The 17,135-nt window shown below is 33.9% G+C and overlaps 1 protein-coding gene across 2 annotated transcripts in view; it reads right to left on the minus strand.

The window, feature by feature from the left end:
• Positions 1 to 17,135, minus strand: part of LOC106661297 (potassium voltage-gated channel subfamily H member 8) — an 80,568-nt gene extending 63,433 nt beyond the window's left edge. For both annotated transcript variants that reach the window (XM_024228890.1, XM_014384587.2), the window contains exon 1: positions 17,052 to 17,135. The gene's annotated coding sequence lies outside the window, so the exon portion shown is untranslated. The remainder of the gene's footprint in view (positions 1 to 17,051) is intronic.

Genomic DNA, 17,135 nt, shown 5'->3' on the forward strand with positions numbered 1-17,135 from the left:
CATTGGATTGGCTGACAGCGACGCAGATTCTTTCTTCAGTCGACGGATTTAGGTTTCGGCGACAAAACGAATCAATTAAATCTATTTAAATCTTTGCAAACAACCGTAAACAACAGTAGTAAGTTATAACAAACAAATCAGTCGTAAAAGAGTGAGCTGTACCAGGAGAACCGGCTTGTTTTAATGTTCATGTAATTTGTTTGGTAACTTTCAAAAGATCTATTTTTTGTTGTAACCTGAATGTCAGGTTCTAATTCAAAAATTCACCTTAACTGGAGATGGTGCGTGCTCTTCTTTTTTGGCCGGAAAACAAACAGAATTGATAAAGCAAGTATTGTAACGTGCCCGCACCTTTCAAAACGCCTGAAAAATGGAAGAAATGGAGTTTGGAATAACTTGAAGTACGACCTCGCGGATTATCACTTATTCTGAACTGTATAGAACTTTATTCCGGATCGAACATTAAAGACTTAAAAAGCGAAAAACATGCCATCTCATATTTTTCGCCCCAAAATTCTGGTAATCTTGATAACGAGTTACTGGCAAAAAGTATTTAAATTGCCTATCTTTCAAGGAATAGTTATTATTTTATTTATTATGTTATTATTATATTTGTGTTTGTTTAATGTAGTTATTGAACATTTAAAAATTTGGATAGTTAAATAGTTAAATAATTCAACGATTTGTATATATTATTTCTGGGCCTACAGTTTTTTTATGTTACATTTATTTTATACAATTTTCATTCGGAAAATGGCATTATTTATATTATGTGCAATACCTATATCCGGTTCGATCCTTAAATAGATTCCATATGAACTACCAGACAAATCTAGATGTTTGACAGCGGTTGCTCAAGACAATGCCTCATACTTGTCAAACGGCACGTTTTCAAACAAACGGATTACACCATCTTGCAAAAACCACATAATCCAATCAAACATTGATCCTAGCCGCAGGAATGATAAAACAATGCTCTTAATAAAAAAATCTTTTCATAAATAGCCTTCAACCACTATGGGTCATTTAATTTCTAACTCGTTAAATCAAAGAATAAGAATATTTTTAAGAACGTCTTAAGGAAACTCATTTAAAAAACTTGCAAGTCATTCAACGGGTACTTAAAAATATTCTAAAGAAAACGGAAATTTGCCTATAAATAGACGAAGGGAAAATTTAGCTGCTTAAACTTTTTTTCTCAAACCATCAAATCGCTGAAGGTCTTCTTTTACCATAAAACTAATTAATTTTTATTCTAAAGGCAGTAATCAGTTAAGGATCCGTTCATGTCCTTAGTACAGTTTTTATTCGATGTCGTTTATAAATCGTTTATATATATAATACTTTTATTATAGCAATTATGTAAGCTAACCAACAAATATCTTCAAGACTAAACAGCTCAGAATATATTTTAAGTATTAAGGGTGCTTTTTTGCACTAAGATATCAATCTTTTTAAGTAATATGAAAGGATTTTTATTTAAAACTTTACAGAAAAAAATGTTCCTAAAGCAATATTTGAGGCGTGCTCATCCAATATGAATCTTCCTAATAAATTCGTTGTTACTGCTCTGAAATATAAGACGCTTTGAAAAGGGGTAAAAAAGATCAAAAAGATGAAAGGATCCTTGTTGTATACAATTCTAATCGCGATATACTTGATCTTTTTATTGTTCTTCCCAATATTCAAAATAAGATTTTTTTTATTTAAAAAAATATTTAAGATAAAGCCCTCTTTTCATCGACATGCATTAATACAAAATGTTATTTTAAGAGTGTTTATTTATATGAGGCAACATCTGAGGTGTAAAGACAAGGAAAAATACAATTTATTCAATTGCCGTTTAGTCATTTCAGATTATCCTGGCCTAAATATCTACCAATATTTTTATCATTTGTTATCTGAATTCGTAGAAGAGATGAACCGAATGACACAAGGAAAAGACGAACCAAGTGCAACAGTTTCATAATGTGTGCCTCGCGTCGTCATGGATAATTCTCGATTCAATTTCCATTCAATAACCCTGAATTAATTTATACAATGAGCTGATAGAGGTTTGGAACAATATTGATGGAGTCGGCCGTTTAATTCTAAGGAAAGGGGCTAAAGATTCCATTCCGTCCCAGCAGCACAACAGGAGAACATAATTGGAAATTCATTTTCATTTTCATTTTTCAATTCCTTGCATCCATTTGGTAATAAGGTGCGTCACAATTTGCAAAACCACCTAGGGATATCTTTGTCAAGCAGATTTTTATCCAAGCGTAGCATTTTTCATTTTCTCAAACAAAGTATGATGAGAATCGTTAAAGAATTTGTTCCACCTTTCCGACAGTAATGGATTAAAAAATTGCTTACAAAGTAGTCAGGCAATTAGAAATCCTGAAACAAAAATGCCCTTAAATTGTATTAGTCACAAGAAAATGGACAATTTCAATTCTTTAACCAAATAATATTATTTCTATTAAACCTTAATATGTATATTCATTTACCTCTTCTCACACATCGGACCGGAACCAATACTGGGTGCACCGAATATGTAATGTAATATGTATATAGAAGGAATTGGAAAAACTGCTCGAGAAAGAACAACTCAAACACTGGACAAAAGCACCAAGTATGAGGCAAGCTAAGAGATTTATAAGTTTCTCAAAAAGGAAGGCGAAGGAACTCCTCTCTCTCTCTCTCTCTCTCTCTCTCTCTCTCTCCCAGCAGGCAGGATTTGAGAAAGATCATAGGCCTTCATACCGGCCCCTGCCTTGTAACTATCAATTAAAGAAGATGGACAGAGCAGACATGCCGACTTGTCAGGAGGAATCAGAGACATTGGCACATATCCCTTGGTACGGTACCACTTCGATAAGGCAATTCTCACACAAAAAAAGAGATGCGCGAAGAGGCACCAAAGAAAGTACTTAGTCTTAAAGGAAAAAGTGCACTTTTCAAGATACGGCTATAATTTATAGGGATTCCGCAAAAGATCTATTCAGGTCGCAGTGGAGGAAAGGATTTTTATAATTCTTAATAAATCACCAAGATAATAAAAATCCTTAATACTTTGTTATTAACAACTCATAAAATGTTTTAGAAAAAATTTTATCACTATTATATTACTTAAACCTTTTTGTTCTTTAAATTGTTTAAATTGTATTAAATTTAATTCAAATCAAACCGTTTTATCTTGACTATTTGTTTGAGGTTTCCAGAAAGATTTTTAAATTCGTATTGTTTCGATTATTAAATATACAAAGAACTGTTGTTAACAAAACTTATTCCCCAGTTATGGACGAAACAAATTGATCTAAAATATAAAAACAGACGAGGCCGTATTATTATTTCATACATATTCGAAAGTATAGCGGACGGATTTTTCAGTTCACTTTCTTATTTGGTTTGTTGAAGACTAAAATATATGCAGGGTGTTTTTTTTACATAGACCGGCTGAATTTCTCTCGAGCAGATAACGTTATCGAAATAAAAATCGTATTTAATATTTTTAATCTAGATTTAAATTTTTACTGCTTTTTAAAAATATTTATATTATGCATTATGTATTATATATTATATATTTATATGTATTATATATTATATACGTCAGAATACTTCAGAGCCAGTACAACTTTGAATTTTTAAATGAGAACGCATACTTTTGCCTTCTTTTTTAAAGAAAGCTTTTATCATAGAAGTGAAAAGAAATATCTTAATTTCGTTTTTATTATGGAGTTTTTTTATTTGATGTTTTGGTGCTAGTCGGTTTTACGAATTTCTTGGGATGATGTTGATGGGTCTGCTAGCAGTTTTTAATTAATCATGTATTCATATCATCACCAGGTTGTTCATGGTATAAACGTTTGGCATGGACTCCTGGTAAGTATGGTACTAAATCAGTAGATTGGTCCTTATTTCTATCAAAACAATTTAAATGGAGCTTCTGAATTTTCTCCGGAGGATTTACCAATACTGGTTGAAGATGTTCCACTGCAGGTAAGCCAAATAATGATACTTTAGCTTAGGTTTTATATAACTCAATTCATTTTATTATTAACTCATTCTCAACTTATCAATTCGAGAGAAATTCAGCCGGGCTTCTCAAACGAACTAAGATGTCTAAGATTATTTCTGTCTGAAAATTAATTTTATTTTCTAATTTGTGCACTACTAAAAGCAAAATTGAAATATCAAAGTCGTCGACGAATTTAACAATATTGGTACTGACAAAATTTATTGAATCTTTCTTCATTATTTAATATCAATTCAATTCTCGGGAATAGAAACCTTTCAGGTTTTTCAGTCAGAAAAATTTTGTAATCGGTAGCGAGGGTAAATTTTTTCAAAGTTAGTCAATTGAGAAACACCAAGATATTTTGTGTAACCGTTTGTGTCGAGTAGGGAGAAAAGTTTCTTGGATAATTGTCTTATTTCTTTTTCTCTTTCTTCACTTTTTTGTCCCACTGTTAAGAGTCAAGTAGGCAGCAATTATATACCTGCTGGAATTCTGCTGTACCATTTGGAATAAAAAAGTGTACGAATATTACACGACAATTTGAATTAACTTACCTTTAATCTTTTTTAGTTTTTGCCTTTAAGTTTTTCCAAAAAAAAAAGTCGCAAACAGACGTTCCAACTTAAAGTATTTAACGGGCAGACTAAAACTAGTACCAGTAACCACAAAACAATAAGAAACAGCATACAACGGCTACAACATAGGCCAATTCGACCAACTAACAAACAAATATATATAGAAAAACAAACGTACAAATTAATCGACATGTTTAATCAATTAAGCATAAAACGGTACTTAAGATAACAAACACAACAGAAAGATTGGCAAGAAAATCAGACAGATACAAAGGTCATATAAAATAATTTAGGGTGTCAGACAATCAACTCACTATTGATCACTCACGCACAAAACCACCGTGAACCCTCAACAATGCGCGCTTAAACATTTTCCATGACTTATAAGAAGAGCGGAAAATAGACACACTTGAAAATCCAGAAATAACCAACTCAACACATTCAACAGGACACTCTTGACCACATAAATCAACAACGGTCATCATTGACCCCATTCGAACAACTACGGCACAAAAAACGTACCGACAGACATAATAACAGACCGGGAACAAACAACAACAAAAACCAGGGTTTTTTTCGATCAAAGACCCCTTGAGATAAAGATAACACCGACTCTCACATAGTATAAAAGGGGTTGAATAAAAATAACACAGACTGACCACTGAAGATTGCAAATTGCCGAAACACACCGGGCCGGCCAAAACAGTGAAGATAGGTCGACCAGGATGAGCAAAAAAAAGAAAATCTACGTACAAAATCGTTCACTATTTGTAGACACAACATGCATGTGGGTTTGTTGTTCTACACATCAATTTATTAATTGGCTAATGAATTGACATTAAAAAACTCTCAAGAACTAGCGAATTGTACAGAATTAACCTACATAACGTTTTCTTGTTTATGGAAAAAAGATTCGTTTTGTATTGCCCCAATCTAGGTCCCCCTGTTCCTTCTGCTCTCAGAGTCGCTGTGTCACTTTTTGCTGTTGTGCGTAAATAATTTAGGCGTACTTGTGTAGAATTTGGGTGTTTGTCTACTGTAAATTATAAATGTGCGTCGGTTGTCGGTGTTTAGATTTTACATTCATTTTCGGCGTTATGGTTGGCGGCTTGTGCTCTGAATCTTTAACATTTTCGGCAACGTTTAGTAAGAATAAACTGTTCAAATCCGTTTCATGTCCATATACATTAAACTCTAATACGTATAAGAAATTCAAAAAGCCGTACTTCTAGTCTATCTCTTCAATGTGTGACATGCATAATACGGAATATTACCCAGGCATTCCTCTTTCATCCTCCTCTTATGTGTATTGTCGACTTCAAGAAATAATATATTTATGCTTTGGGGAGTCAATAAGTCCTTTGTCGCAGCCGAAACCGTATGGGTCGGATCTGAAGATATGTGAAAACGGGATTGGACCTATTCGCATGAATTATTCACATCGATTTCAGAGGAAAGTTGAATACATTTCGTTGAAGTTCTTACGAGTTTGCAAGGGGTAATTTTACGAGTGACTTCAGACCAAATAGTCCTGGCGCAACAGAAATTTAAAAAAAATTCAACACCTTCGTTTAAACTCGGGCTGTAATTAAAAACCAACTCAGTGATGTTGAAAATGTCTGACAAAATCCAAGTTAGGGTTTTTATAAAATGTTTCTCCACAAAAAATAATAATGACCAGGTTATTAAAAATGAAATCACAAACAAACTTTTCAAATAAATGAATGAAAAAAGAACTTTATTTATAAAAAGAAAATATATTTTCCTAAAGGAAATTACGCTCAAATTAAAACAAAAACAATTTTTATACAGCGTGGATTACCGTCTAATGGAGGTAGTGGCCGGTTGAGTTTCCCTTGAATATAGGATATAATGTACATACAAAAATAATTTTAAAAAATTCGGTAAAAAAATTAAATCAATCATTGAAAATTAAGCTGTTCCACGAGTACTCTTCGATTACAAAACTAACAGATCTCAACAATCCGAAATTTAGTTTTACGATCAAACACGCTCTCAAAGCTTTAGTAGTTCCCAAAAAAAGAACCTGAAACTTTGAAAGAATGGGCCAAACGGTGGATGAGGTCCTCCCTCGCTCAGAAGTTAAGGAGTAAGCAGCGCTCAACAGAATCTACTCTCAGAGGGAAGCAATTAAGATAGATAAGTTCACAGCTAAGTTTGAATAATCAACTTAAATTGGTAGAAGACAACTTTATATTATTATGGGTCGAAAAATATCTTTGAATGATCAAGTTCTTTGTAAAGCAGAAATCTGTTGGATCTAAGAAACTAAATATACGATTAGATACAAGGTTCAAAATGGTTCAAAATCCCTGGAATGAATATATGATTAAAAAGACGAGAATTTAGAGAATCATTCTTTACGGTTCTTTTCCAATCTCCTTCAAGCACGAAAACGACAAAAAGGACGAGGCATCCACTGAAGATTTCAATGTTACAAAAAGCGACTTCAAATATATCTGATATATCGGGTTGTCCGGAAAATAATGCAGGATTTTAAGTTTTCATTAAAAAAAATCTATATAAAATATTCTGTTTACGTTTACAGGATTACTCATTTGTATGAATGTCAACACTTATTAATCCTCTTCCAAATGATATTGTTTGTTTACCTCTGTAGCATTCCGCTACTTGGAAATAATTCAGTCATCCTTATAATGTCAAAGCGAGAATTTCGTACGATTTTCTTTTACGAGTTTAAACTCGGCCGAAGCGGAGCCCAAACGGCTAGAAACATTAACCAAGTCTGGGGCGAGGGTTGTGTTAATGAGTGCACTGTGCAAAGGTGGTTTAAAAAATTTCGGGAGGGAGATTTCAGCCTTGAAGATGAAGAAGGTCGTGGAAGGCCTTCCTCTCTTAATGATGATGTTCTGCGATCAGTGGTGGAAGAAAACCCCAAAACAACTGTTCGAGAACTTGCAGAGCAACTCAAAGTCAGTAAAACGACCGTCGCTGACCACCTCAAGGCGATTGGAAAAGTGAAAAAACTCGAAAATTGGGTTCCACACTCATTAAACGATCGCCAAAAAATCAGCGCTTTGATGTTTGTGCATCACTTCTTTGTCGAAACAAAAATGACCCATTTCTGGCCAGAATTGTTACATGTGACGAAAAGTGGATTCTCTACGATAACACTAGACGTTCTGGACAGTGGCTCGACAAAGGAGAAGCTCCAAAGCCCCCAACTCATCAAAAAAAGGTAATGGTTACGGTATGGTGGGCTTCATTTGGTTTAATACACTACAGCTTCTTAAATCCTGGCGAAACCATCAATGCTGAATCATACTGTAACCAAATTAATACCATGCATCAGAAATTGGCAGTAATGAAGCCCTCTTTGGTCAATCGGAAAGGGCCCATTTTGTTGCATGACAACGCTCGACCACATGTGTCACGTGTAACGTCACAAAAATTATTGGAGCTTGGCTATGAAACTTTGCCTCACCCACCCTACTCTCCGGACCTCTCGCCTACTGACTACCATTTTTTTAGACACCTGGACCACTACTTACAACACATAATATTCAAAAATCAAACGGAACTGGAAAATGCATTTATTGACTTTATCAATTCTAAAAATTCTGAATTCTACTCAGACGGAATTAATAAGTTACCAACACGTTGGGAGAAATGTATTGAGAGTATGGGAAATTATTTTGATTAAAGAACATTGCTTTAAAGTAACTAGTTTCTTTTTTTTTGTTTAATACCAAAATCCTGCATTATTTTCCGGACAACCCAATATTTCAAAACAAGCTTTATAGGTAAAATATTCTTCCTTTCGGTTTCGAATATCAATAGATACAATGATTTAACTATATTTTTAATTGACATTTTTTTTACCCTCGTGTAGTCAGGTTTCTTGATAATACGTTGAAAACAAGGGATTGTATATACTCCAAATGGTACAGCAGTATCCCAGAAGGTATATAATTGTTGCCTACTTGACTCTTAACAGTGGGACAAAAAAGTAAAGAAAGAGAAAAAGAAATAAGACAATTATCCAAGAAACTTTTCTCCCTCCTCGACGCGAGCGGTTACTCAAGATATCTTGAAGTTTCTCAATTGCCTAACTTCGAGAAATTTACCCTCGCTTCCCATTACACAATTTTTCTGACTGAAAAACCTGAAAGGTTTCCATTCCCGAGAATTGAATTGATATTAAATAATGAAGAAAGATTAAACAAATTTTGTCACTGAGTGAGTACTGAAATTGTTTAATTAGTTTACGCCTTTGATATTTAAGTTTTGCTTTTAGTAGTGTACAAATTAAAAATAAGATAAATTTTCAGACAGAAATAATCTTAGGGTGTCCTTTTGAGATGGCGCGGCTGAATTTCTCTTGAATTGATAATGTTATCGAAAAAACAATATATTTTTTATATTCTTTAGTCTATTTTTAAATGTTTACTGTTTTTCAGAAATATTGGTTGTCAGGATACTTCAGAACTAGTACAACTTTGAAACTGTTAAACTTTTTTACTTTTCTTCTCTCATCCCAATCGAGTTGCCTAATCCTTATTCAAAGAAACCACCCATATAATACCACAAGACAACTGAAGAGATGGCCTCGCATAAAATCGGCAGAGCAACAAGGGTTGTTAACTCCCTCACGACACAAAATGACCTATGCCATTTCTATATATAGTAAATCTCCCTCATTACATAATGTAAATAAGGTACAGATTTTAGTAAATATTTTAAAAAATCAATAAAGTAATGTGAATATTTGTTGAAGCCTTCGATGTAAGGAGGACGTGTAGCCTTATCGTTTTAAATCATCCTGGTCCGCCCATTCTCGCTGTTTTGGTATCACACGCTTTTCGGCATTTGGCCAGTCAAGCACAACTATCTGATGATCGCATACGGCGAAGTTGCAGGTTCTTCACCTCGAACACTTCATTACAATTATTCACAACTCGATAAATTCGACAAAAAATTATACGAAGAGGCCATATCTCATGACGAGTCATACTTTCATAATACGAACATAATACAGAACGTTTTTCATATCAAGACATAAAACGATTTTAACCAAATCTCTTCTCGAGGTGCTGAAACGAAATATCCGATATTAACGTACCTGCCACGATCCCTTCAACATACATCGATCAAAGATTTAGACAAATTTGGTTAATTGGTCTGCAGAGAATTGCTGAGGAATTTATGCCTACAAAGGTAAAAAGCAAGGCCGAGGATGTGCATTTGTGTTCAATGATGCTGAAAAACTAGAGGCCAATTATTTTTAGCCCAATGTTGGATGTTTTGATAATCAGACAGCGGAACTCGTAATCACAAGGGACTGGGACGGGAATAATATAAAAAATATATAATAAACGGATTCTGCTTTATGGAAGATAATGGAACAACCTAGGCTCTTTCCATAATATATAAAGTTACTTTTTCAATCCGTTCATTAACAGAATCGAGAAAATAAACATACCGCCAATCGATAGAACGGTGATTTAGTAATTGGTTCAAAATGCTGGATTTTCGGATATGAGAAAATAAAGAAAGTAGAATAGAAATACAATAAACTGTCGAAATGGTATTTCAATTCCGGCTAATAGAAAAAAGTATTTTGCAGATGGGAAGCGACCTGGTAGACGAAAGAATGAATTGTCAACCGTACACATTTTTCTTGGCAATAGAGACGAGACAATGTGGATTGTCGAACATCCAGATAACTTCAAACTCACGCAAGTTCTGAGTGACTATGGACAATATGATCATTATTTGGGATTAATTGGTGTCACTTGACTCTCCGGCATGCCGGCGTGATGGAAGCATTCTATCTTATATAGAATTCCGATATGGAATGGACGGGTTGTAGGCTGTGAGTTATCTTATCAACTCGTAAAATTCATTATATTTCGCCATAAGAAATATATACTTATATTTGTTAACCTTGAGAATAATTAATAATAGTTTTCATTTTTATGAAAGGTATTGGTCGAAATAAAAAAGCTAGTGTCATGAGCGGGTTTCGAACCCACAATCTTCGGCTAAGTACGCCGCTGCTCTACCACTTGAGCTATCGTGACTTCGATCCACTCAGACACCAACTTCCCATCTCAACCTACCTTTCGAATTTTCCCACTTTTTTGCCATTTTTCAAATGTGTAAACAGAATTCGATTCTCAGCGACAAATGAAATGGCCACGGAGAGCTTTAATGAAGATACACTTCGTTTTACTTTTTAAATATAATCGAAAGATGTACCGAACTCAACCTAAGTAAAGGGTACAAAAACAAGGATATAGCTATCATGTCAGATAGCCAAGCAGTCATCAAAGCACTAAGCTCAAATATCATTAGTTCAAGGATGGTGCTGAACTGCAAAACAAAACTAAATACACAATTTCAGCCTTTGCTGGGTCCCAGGACACATTGGAGTAGAAGGCAACGAGAAAGCGGACACACTTACAAGGCAAGGAGCTGCTACACCGCTGACAGGACCTGAACTCTTCTGTGGCATAGGAATCAACACCATTAACGAATATCTCAGACAGAAGGACAAAACGAAAATGAGGGAACTATGGAATTCACTCGTTGGATACAGACAATCCAAGAATCTTCTAACCAATTTCGGAAGAAAAGAAATTACAGAATGTGTCAAGGGAAGCAGGAATAAACTGCGAATCCTAATAGGATTCCTAACAGGACACTGCAAGTTAAACGGACACTTAAAGAAGATTGGAATAATCCAAAATGGCACATGCAGATTCTGCAAAAAGGCAGAAGAGACACCAACACATCTACTAACAAACTGCGGAGCTACACTAGCCCGCAGGAGAAAATGTTTTGGGATGCACAATGTGACCATAGAAGAGCTTCAACCATTGAAACCGGGCCTATTAATCAAGTTTCTTGATGAAATAGGACTCACCCATGTGCTTTAGGCAGAGCACGGGGAATACAATAGGTCTTAAAGGGCATAGTATGCTATACCCTGAAATTATATCTACTACTACTACTTATTAAGTACATTATATTTCGTGGTCCGATTGACCAAATAACTTCTTTCAATAAATTAATTTTTATGTAAGGTATTGGTTGAGATAAAAAAGTCAGTGTAACGAGCGGGCCCGAGTGGATCGAAGTCACGATAGCTCAAGTGTTAGAGCAGAGTGGTATTTAGCGGAAGGTCGTGGGTTCGAATTCCGCTCGTGACACTGACCTTTTTATCTCAACCAATACCTTACAAAAAATTAATTAATTGAAAAAAGTTATTTGGTCAATCAGACCACGAAATATAATGCATTTAATAGTTTTAATGGTTACGAAGGGGATATATTCGTCGAAAGCTTAACGAAGGAAATGAGTATTTTTCTTTTTGTTCAAATTGGCCTTACCCCTGATTTTGTAATACAAAATTATAATATTAAAAGTTGATATCAATTGTATCGAGATGTACATATAATTATATTATTGGTTAATTATATAATTACATATTTAATAAGTGTTTGTTGCCTTGCTTTGTGCATTGAGGATTGAAATTATAAGCACCACTTAGGGCTAATTGTTCAATGTTATTTTTTTTTTTTTTTTGAAAATGGAAAGTCGGATAATCAGAAAGATAATCTTTATTTTATTGGTTTTACTTTGACATCACCAACGATTTTCTTATCAACAGCCTGTGGGGGAGACTGAAACAGCCGTTTATCGGATAATACCAATTTTAACAATCTGATAAATGAAAGTGATTTTAAAAGATATGTTCTTAGTACCGCTCCATAGAGATTGGAGAGTATTACGATTGATATGATCACGCCTGTTGAACCATGGTCCCGTTCCGCATTGAGCGATTGCCCTCGAAATTCTAAAGATCGAGAATTGTTCCGATTGAGAGTTCAACTTGACTTAACGAAGGCAAAGTGGATAATGAAGCCGAGCGCCCCCTCGGGCAATATTTATACAACCGGTGGGCCCTTCTGCTCGACCATGCGCACTCCATCGGGTTCAATAATGCATAGGCTTATCATTACTAGAACTTATGCATTGGACGAATTGGTGTAACGATATGATCGGAAGGCGGTGATCATTCGATTGGATCTCATCTGATAATGTCAATTTGTTTTTAAATTCGTGAAATTTGGTTGAGGTCTAACCAGTTGGCTGGCATGCAGATTTCAAAGAGACATCTAACAATTTAACTTCCCCAAATGATCAAGATTCACTCTACATTAAAGAACTAATTCTTTACAACGGCATTCAGACCAGAAGCTAAACATAATTGCCAAAATAAAAATTACTAATAACAAGAAACGTCTCGTAAGTACAATAAAGTAAAATCATGACAATGTGTCCGAATATATACAAAAAACAAAAAATATATTCATAATTTATCAATCAAACAAACGTACCACAGCCAGCGAAAATAGCGAAATACCGAAAAGCGTCTGAGAGAAATAGAACAGCTAAAATAGGCGGACCAGGTTGAACTGAGACGATCAAGTATAAGTGCATGTAATAATTAATACCTATAGGTTCATATAATGATAATGTTGGGGAGAAAATTCTGAATGATAAATTTAATAACCTACTATTATTCGGAGATCGTGAGATGCGGTCTGGTGTGACGTAGGTTTTTTTTTTTGCCTTATGATCTTTGCATATTAACCATGACGAATTCTTATATAGGCGAATTCTTATATATATAATTCTTATATATATTATATTCTTATAGAGGCGACGGTGAATCGAACCCACGACCGCGGCGTGAGAGTCTCTCATGCTAACCACTCGGCTACCGCGGTCCCCCAAAGGTCTGGTGTGACGTAGGTTTTAGAAAAACATTTTCTTTATCGTGCCAACGTTTCGATCTTTATTGAGATTATCTTTAGGGCTCAAAGTGTTTGTTTTCGGTGTAGCTGTGTCATTCTTGTGTGGTCGTGTTGAGAGTGGGCACTATCACCAGACCGCATCTCACGATCTCCGAATAATCATTGACTAACGGTCACTAAACACCACACATTAGTAACCTATGTGCTTATAAAGTTATTGAAACAAGAAATGGAGATTAATTGAACAATGATGATCGTGCACCTGTAGTAGTGTGAATGTAATTTATTAGCGTGAATGGAGGGGTATGTGCCAATTACCTCGAAGCATATCGAGTACTCTGGGATAGTGTGAAGCTAACTAGACTGTCATGTTTTTATGTATTTGTGTTTTGTTATTTCTGTTACTTTATTCACAATTGATGAGAACTTAAGGTATAGTGAGGCTAGCGATAGGATAAAGAAAATAGAAAGTTGTTGCCGTTATACCATAAAATAACATAACTTGGCTGGAGAAACAGTAAAAGCAATTAATAGGTTTAAAACGCGAGAAAGATAAGAAATGAAATACAAAGCTAAGAAAGAGAGGGCATGGCGATTACCAACTCTTTCCGCAGTTAACCCTTATGATCATCCTTAGTTGGTCATGCACATTAAGAACCATTATGGCTTTGTAGGCTCTTCTATAAATTGTTTATACAAAATCTATATAAATTGAAATTTGTTATAAAGAACAAGTTCATACTGCAACAAAACTACCAGGAACATAACAACAAATACAAGAATAATCCGTCCTTCGTGTATCGTTTAAACTGATGTAGCTCGTGTTGTCGTCTGTTCTGTAAATGGAAAAGGTTCTGCATATGAGAATTTAAAAAAACCTTTTAAATAAAGTTAAGGGGATCGGTCCGAGTACAAACAGTTTATACAATCCCTGAAAACAAATGACGCCCCCACTCATACCTGGATTCTTTGGCAGATGACGGAAGTATGATTTAAATGGATTGCTGCCTTCCTCGTGAAAACATCTCCTTGTAATTTATTTTTCCCATTGTATTTCAACCTGACTAGACGTTAAAATACAAATAAACATTAACCGATGAAGTTTTTTCCAATCTTCTGTTAGAGCAATCCAATTCCGATTGTTAAATTATCAGCATAAACAAGATATGCTATTAATTTAAGCAATAACATGATGCATACAATTATTTAATTAAATTAAAGGCTATGAGTACAATTATTTTTTCATCTTATTGATTGTTTCCACTGTGTCAACAGTCCTCAAATGATTTTATTTATGAAGTACAATAAATTATATATCCGCAATTATTACATTGCTAACGTTTTTTTTTTTTTTAGGTTTTGCCGGCAGCGGGTGATAACAAATTGATGGAAAGGTCAAGTTGAAATCAGGTCAACGTCGGAAATATATCAAAATCCAGCCAACACAGAAATGGTTTTTATAGAAAGGTAGTACTAATTTATTAACGCGAGGTGGAGTGATTTGAGTAGGTGTGCATATGTGTATGCGTATTTATAATTCACAAAAGGTTATTTATTTTACAGATAAAACAGACGACCTTTTATCCGCGCTTTATGATCCTCCGTTTGTTTCCTCCTTTATGGATCAAAGTATTTTCTTTTAGGTTTATTTCTTTTATATGTGCAATACTAGAATAATAAATAGAATTGAATAGGAAAGTTTTGTATTTATACTTTTAGTATTTTATCGGTGTGTAACAAATATATATATTTCAATTGTATAAGTTGAATTTAAAATATAAATGTCAATAATATATGAAACAAAAAATATTTACATGCAATAAACAAATATTACATTTTAAACTACAACACAAATCATAAATTTTATTACCCTACATGAAATCTACTCATGTATTTATTCGTTTAAGCAAAAGGCTTTTAATCTTAAAGCCATAATGGCGAAGGCAAATTATCATTGGCTTGTTAGACGTTTGAAATATTGAAATATAAAATTAAAATTAGTTGGTCATCGTATTCAACGCAATATTTATCTAGGTAAAATCTTCTATGAATTTCATAAACTGAACATAAAAGAAAAATGTTTTAATGTTTCAGTTCTTGCCTGTTACAAATTAAACAATTATTATTTTTATTCGATATATATTTTTATTGTCCTTAAAATATGTTATGATCAGCTCTTTATTAGCTAATCTCATTTGCTTAGGAATCTTCTGTTTATACAATAGGATGAAACTTGAGTTTAGTTGAACATTGTGTACTGTGTACTGTACAATTATAATTATAATAAGCAGGTGGGTGAGCGAGAAAAAAAAAAAGACAAGAGAGGGAGAGAGAGAGGGTGTGTGAGAGAGAGAGAGAGAGAGAGAGAGAGAGAGAGAGAGAGAGAGAGAGAGAGAGAGCAATTTTGCCTACACAACTACTTAAATTCCAAACTGATTTGAATAAAATGCTATTATGAAGTACTAATTGACTTTCATAACTTGAACTTTTAGAAAAATATTATTTGTAAAAAATATAAGTTTTAATTTTTGCCATTAAATATAATTAAATTAAATAAGGTCAGCATTAGATGATTAAAGAAAAAAAGTTTAATTACAGAATTTTTCCCCAGCAAAATTACATATTTTTGTACATAAGTACCGTTTACATTTTCTCGCTCAAGTACCATACTTCGTACTTTTTTATGCTTACATCGTTGTACCAGCTGCACGGTTTTATAATTTAGAATGTTTAAAATAAATACATGTTACATCATTAAAAACAGATTTATTGTTCATAATGATAATAATGATAAGCGTGATTTTAGAGCACATGTGGAAATCCCGAATCGGGTTGTGAAAATCGGAAAGAATTTGGAAATAATTTGAAGAATTAAATATGTAAATTATTTTCAGCACAAGTTCTATTAATCTGCTTTAATTTTATTGGTGACATTTTAATCTCCGATATAATAAGTGAACCGCTTTCAACATTGTAATTTTATATTAAAAGGCGATCAGGGATGAGGGCCAATATTGCCCTATTGCCTTTATTGTCTTTCAGTGTATAATTAACATTTTAATTTATTTAAATACTCAAACATTTTTTATGATTTATTTCTGCAATATAAGTTTTTTAATTGTTATCTTTAGAAAAACATTTTTGCTGGTGATGTTATAGTTGAACATGTAGTTTTGGCACGGTTCTTGCTATAGAGTAGCAAATGTACTAAATAACTAAGCGTAAGGATTAAAAGAACATAGCTACGGATAAATAGAAAAACATAACAGGAACCCATATAAGAGAATAATTCATTATACGAAAAATATAACTTTTTTTACTTTAATTTTTGATCTTATCAATATGTTTATAAAACCTCACTTATTGGAGGATAAAGATGCTTGTTCGTCTGTTTCACTTGATTTCGCTATAATTTTAAATTTCATTATTTTTTCATATTTACGGGTGTAATTCAGAAAAACGTGTATTTATTTATATTTGGTAGCAATAATTGGAGGCGGTGTGTTCAAAAAGGCGACACCAGAGACTACTTGGAGTGATGGAATAAGTAAAGGGATTGTGTGTAAAAGGAAAATGTCCATAGCGAATGGAAATCATGGAAAGCTGGTGGGAAGGCATAAGCTCAGAGGCGGTGAAAGGGTTATTAATCAAAATTTGAATTTATACCTGTTGTTGTCGCGGTGGGAGTTACCTGTTGATACACATGACTTAAATAAAAATTCGGTTCGGCTGCAAACCGTCCGGGAGCCG

The sequence above is a fragment of the Cimex lectularius genome, unplaced genomic scaffold (assembly GCF_000648675.2).
Source record: "Cimex lectularius strain Harlan isolate CLEC.00 unplaced genomic scaffold, Clec_2.1 scaffold217, whole genome shotgun sequence".
NCBI classification, from domain to species: domain Eukaryota; kingdom Metazoa; phylum Arthropoda; class Insecta; order Hemiptera; family Cimicidae; genus Cimex; species Cimex lectularius.